Source organism: Amblyraja radiata, chromosome 9, assembly GCF_010909765.2.
Source record: "Amblyraja radiata isolate CabotCenter1 chromosome 9, sAmbRad1.1.pri, whole genome shotgun sequence".
NCBI lineage: Eukaryota > Metazoa > Chordata > Chondrichthyes > Rajiformes > Rajidae > Amblyraja > Amblyraja radiata.
In genome coordinates this window covers 51,616,578-51,622,733 of record NC_045964.1, presented here as the reverse complement: position 1 = coordinate 51,622,733, position 6,156 = coordinate 51,616,578, and positions in this window count along the sequence as shown.

Here is a 6,156-nt window from a genome sequence, read left to right as displayed (position 1 = left end):
TCACACTAACATAACGCGGTATTCTTCATAATAATAATAATAATAATATCTTTTATTGTCATTGCACATCAGTGCAACGAGATTTAGTATGCAGCTTCCAACCGATGTAAAGAAAAGTAAAATAAATAAATAAGCTGTGTGACGTGACCATCCGAGGGAGACAGTCCAGGGGGGGTGGGGGGCACTCAGCAGGGCCGGTTCAGAGCCGCTATAGCTCTGGGAATAAAGCTGTTTCTGAGTCTGGATGTTCGGGCGTAGAAGGCCTTGTAATGTCTGCCGGAGGGAAGTAGTTCGAACAGTCCTTACAAGGGTGTGAGGAGTCTTTATGGATGCTGACGGCCTTCCTGAGGCACCGTGTGTGGTAGATGCCCTCCAAGGCAGGTAGCTGTGTCCCAATAATCCTCTGCGCTCTGTGGACGACGCGCTGAAGAGCTCTCCTTTCCTTTCATGTAGCCAACGCAGACTGATTGCAACTTTTAACCACGTTCATTGATATTTACTTGAGGTGTTCGAGACGTATTAAGCATATGCTTAGTGATTATTTCCTTTGTGATTTAGTATCCAATGGCAACTATTACTATTTAGCCAACATATGAAACGTCACTCATTCCTTCTCTCCAGAGATGGCGCCTGAGACGGCGAACTACTCCAGCATTTTGTTTCTATCTTCAGTGTAAACCATAATCTACAGGTCCCTCCTACACATTTTAAATAATTTAACACCATTGTACACAATAAGACTACGGGACACATTTATTGCGTGGTTCCTCAAATCAAAGATTAAATATCCTATTGCAGGAAGGAACTGCTGATGCTGGTTAACCAAAGATAGACACACAATAAGCCAGTTCGGTATTCCGAAAAACGCGAGGAATCATGGGATTTGGCAAAGGTCATTCGAGAATTAAAAAAGCGAACGGGGTGCCAGGTCGCGGGGGAGAGTGGGTAGATGCGAGTGGGAGACAGGGAGAGACGGTGAGAGGTGGGGGAAGAGAGGTTTCAGTTCTGAGAATGCAACTTCAGAACCCCCTCGTCTCGACCGCACTGGAGATTTCCGCAGACGCAAGACCTAAAGACGCAAGGAACAAATGTCCTAAAGTTTGCATTGAGTGAACTGAGTGTTCTTACCGTCCTCGTCGTACTCCGGCGTTTTGTGAGAGTGGTTGGATCCCGGGATCGATGAGTCAGCGCCCGACTGGTGAGCGGCCCGTGGTAGCTGGTGCCTCTCCGCTCGCCGCTGGAAGAACTGACACCTCTACTCCCCGGGTTGAGCGCTGCCTCCTCGACCCTGATCAGCTCCTGATCCCCCGCCGCCTGTCCGGATAATGTGACCGACGTGGTTGAGCTGAAACTAGGATCCAACCACTCTTACAAAACGCTGTTGTACGACGAGGACGTTAAGAATACTTAGATCACTCAACGCAAACTTTAGGTCATTTGTTCCTTGCGCCCGTGGAAATCCCCGCTCCCATCCATCCCAACCACGGCGCAAAAGTCTAATGTGTAGGAAGTCTGAAGGAGGGTTTTCTATCCAGAGGTCCGCGGACGGGAGTATCGACCCAGGCCTGTAGGCAGCGTGGAGGGGAGGCGCCGGCCCCAGCACAACTCCGCCTGTCCCACCGGCGGGACGGGCGAGGTTGAGCTGGAGTCATTGTTTCTTTTCCGCGCCACTTGTGGGCCTGGGCCGCCGCTGTGACGGGCCAGCGCCCTGCCAGGACAGGCAGAGCCGAACTGGAGCCGGCGCCCCCTCCCTCCCCCCCCCTCCCCTCCTCCCTCCCTCCCCCCAAACCCCCTTCCTCCCCCCCCCTCCCCCCTCCCTCCGCCGCTGCTGTCCGGCTCCAGCCAACCTGGGGCCACCCCCGGACGGGACACTCGGGAGGGGACGGGGACGTCCCAGTGGCGGCAGGATAGGGACGAGACGCAGGTCTGCACCCATGCAGCGGCATGGCCGCCATGAGCGTTTAGCCCGAGCGACCTATGACCTGTGCATGCGCAATTGGAATACCAATTGGAATTAGCACAGAAAGCCACAGAGTGCTGGAGTAGTTCAGTTGGTTAGGCAGCAACACAGGAGAACATGGATAGGCGATAACGTGTCGGAAAGAATTGCAGATGCTGGTTTAACTCGAAGGCAGATACAAAATGCTGGAGTAACTCAGCGGGACAGGCAGCATCGTATGGATAGGCGATATATCGGGACGGCACCCTTCTTTAGACTGACCTCTTCAAGGTATGTCCTATATCTTCTCCTGAGATGCTGCCTGACCTGCCCTGCTACTCCAGCACTCTGCTTTTGTCAGCCAGCATCTGCAGTTCCTTCAAATTATTTTAGCAGTTTGATAGCTTGTTTCTTCACTGCTTCCAACTGAGAACCACATATATCTTGGGCAATTTATGACCGCTTAGGTATGTGCTTCCTACCGGTTCTTTATTGTTAAATAACTGTTTGTAATTTGTAAATGTGTTTTGGCTAATGGACAATGCCAATATTGGTCAATGTTTGCTATGGAGGAGTGTGGAGTTTCGTGACTAATTATAAAATGTGTCCCTCAACACACAGGCTAGAGATAATTTTATGTATTGTTCAAAACATTATTCCACCAATTAAACACAGATCTCAAGATAACAGTAGGTTTATTTAATCTTTAATTCTTTTAACAACTTATTTATTAAACATGATACCATTGTTAACATTTCAATTTTGTCACTATTATCATTATTGTCTTTTGAAACATCTAATTTCTCAATGCACAATTTTAAACACATTGACTACGTGTTACAATTCAGTATATTTCATTTGGGAGAAAGTACCGTCAAAATAAATTAGAAATGTCTGTTACTGTTCCTGCTTTCAATACGTACCAGGGCCCCATCCCCGACCTCTACCTCCGTTACATTGACGACTGCTTTGGGGCCACCTCCTGCACCCACACACAACTGACTGACTTCATCCACTTCACCACCTACTTCCATCCGGCACTCCAATACACCTGGACCATTTCCGACACTTCCCTACCATTCCTTGACCTCACCATCTCCATCGCAGGGGACAGACTTCTGACCGACATACACTACAAACCAACTGACTCACATGGCTATCTGGACTACACGTCTTCCCACCCTGCCCCCTGTAAAGACTCCATCCCCTACTCCCAATTCCTCCGCATACGCCGCATCTGCTCCCAGGATAAGACGTTCCACACCAGGGCATCGAAAATGTCCTCGTTCTTCAGGGAACGGGGATTCCCCTCCGCCACCATAGATGAGGCTCGCACCAGGGTCTCATCCATACCCCGCAACACTGCTGCTCTCTCTCCCCATCCCCGCACTCGCAACAAGGGCAGAGTCCCCCTAGTCCTCACCTTTCACCCCACCAGCCGGCAAATACAACAAATAATCCTCCGCCATTTCCGCCACCTCCAACGTGACCTCACCACTCGCCACATCTTCCCATCTCCCCCTATGTCTGCCTCCCGCAAAGACCCCTCCCTCGCAACTCCCTTGTCAATTCTTCCCTTCCTTCCCGTACCACCCCCTCCCCGGGCACTTTCCGTTGCAACCACAAGAAATGCAACACCTGTCCCTTCACCTCCCCCCTCGACTCCATTCAAGGACCCAAGCAGTCGTTCCAGGTGCGACAAAGGTTCACCTGTATCTCCTCCAACCTCATCTACTGCATCCGCTGCTCTAGATGTCAGCTGATTTACATCGGGGAGACTAAGCGGAGGTTGGGCGATCGTTTCGCCGAACACCTCCACTCAGTCCGCAATAACCTACCTGATCTCCCGGTGGCTCAGCACTTCAACTCCCCCTCCCATTCCCAATCCGACCTCTCTGTCCTGGGTCTCCTCCATTGCCAGAGTGAGCAACACCGGAAATTGGAGGAACAGCACCTCATATTCCGCCTGGGTTGCTTGCGTCCGGATGGCATGAACGTTGAATTCTCCCAGTTTTGCTAGCCCTTGCTGTCTCCTCCCCTTCCTTAACCCTCGAGCTGTCTCCTCCCATCCCCCCGCCCTCGGGCTCCTCCTCCTCCCTTTTTCCTTCCTTCTCCCCCCCACCCCCCATCAGTCTGAAGAAGGGTTTTGGCCCGAAACGTTGCCTATTTCCTTCGCTCCATAGATGCTGCTGCACCCGCTGAGTTTCTCCAGCATTTTTGTGTACCTTCGATCTTCCAGCATCTGCAGTTCCTTCTTGAACACTGTTCCTGCTTTGTTGTTTTCAGAAATCACCATTAACCAATAAAACATCTACACACTATCATTTTGTCCAGTTTAACCTACAAATGGCAAAACTGCCGTATGAAGAGATGACGGGGGACCCTGGAGGGTGCTTGACCACAACACTTGCTCAATACCATTGAGAAGATAAGTGCTTCGGAATCAAAATAGCATTTTACGAATCATTGCTACCGACAAAAACATAATAAATTATTCTCTTGGGCGGCACAATTGCAATCAACTTAAATTACTCCTGTTGAGGTACTCTCTTAGTCAGTAATGACAACTCTATGACATCAATCAAATAAAATAGGATTTCAATCTTGTAATGTGATGACATCCTTTGGATGGAAGTTTGGATTAGTGATGGCTTTGTTTTGCTGCATCCCTTGATTAATATTGGATGACTCGGAGAGGCTCAAACCTGTCTGGGTGGATTTGGAGACATGGAAGTCGCGATGGAATACGTAGCAATCAGTCAGAATTAAGGTGACACAGATAAGTGCCTCATTTATCAATATAAAGTTACAGAAAATGTGTTGATTTGTCTGCCCTTCCAAATTGAATCATCAGGATATTTTCAACATTTTTCATTCAGCATCAGAATTTTAAATTGTCACTGTTCTACTTAGCCAACTATGTTATGCAGCAGTTTCCAAACCACATTAGTGTAAAAGCAGCAATATGGTTGTTACTGGTTTGGCCCCTGAAACTGAGCAGAGTGAGACCACGCATCATGCTGCCCAATAGGTGTGCTGCTTGTGAATATACATATTTACGTGTACTTTGTGTTAATATTTAATCAATAAACTAATTCAATTCTGGTGTAAGATTACACAATTTGGATTGTTATTTCCAATTAGCCTGAGAGAATGGATTTACCCTACAAACATGCACAGCACAATAACAGGTACTTTAGCTCACAATGTCTATGCTGCCATTATGCCAAGTTAAACTAGCCCGACCTGCCTGCACATGGTCCATATCCCTTCACCCCTATCTGTACATGTGCCTGTCCAAATGGCTCTTGAATATTGCTATTATATTTGCTTCCACCCCTCCCCTGACAGCAAGTAACAGACACCTACTTTTTTATTTAAAAAACATTTCCTTTAAACGTCTCCCCCTCACCTTATACCTATGCCCTGCGGTTTTTTACATTTCCACTGGCAGAAAAAACACTGACCATCTGCCGTAGCTATGTCTCAAATAAATTTGTATACTTCTATCAGGCCACCCTCAGCCTCTGATCTTCCAAAGAAAGTAATGCACCTTCTCCTTTTAACTAATGCTCTTTAATCCAGGAAAGATCCGGGTGAACCTCTTTTGCACCCTCTCCATATACTTTCCATAATGTGGTCACTAATACTGCTCACATAATGCTCCAAATACGTTCTAACCAAAGTTTGATACAGCTTCAACATGACTTTCCAACTTTGTACTGAAAAAAAGATTAAAATGATGGAGTAACTCAGCGGGTCAGGCAGCATCTCCAGAGTAAATAATTGGTGATGTTTCGGGTCGAGATCCTTCTTCAGACTGAGAGTCAGAGGAGAGTGAAACTAGAGGTATGAATAAGTTCAGAACAAATCAAATCCGGCACCGATGACAAAGGAAAGGTGGAGCCCACATGGTCCATTGTTGGATGTGGAAAAGGTGTTAATCCTCTACCAATAAAGGCAACTATACCATACACCCTCTTTACTATCCTGTCTACTTGTGTTGCCACTTTCAGGGAGTTAAAGACTTGCAGCCCAATATGCCTCTGTACATTAATACTCCTAAGGGTCTTACCAATACTTCACTACCCTTCACCCGTATTTCCAATTGATCTACAAGAGTCCCTGTAAACTTAAAACAATGAAAGGTCGGTGCCAGCATGAAGGAGAAGTTTGGCATAAATAGACAATTCTAAAATTGAAGATGTAACGGCAAC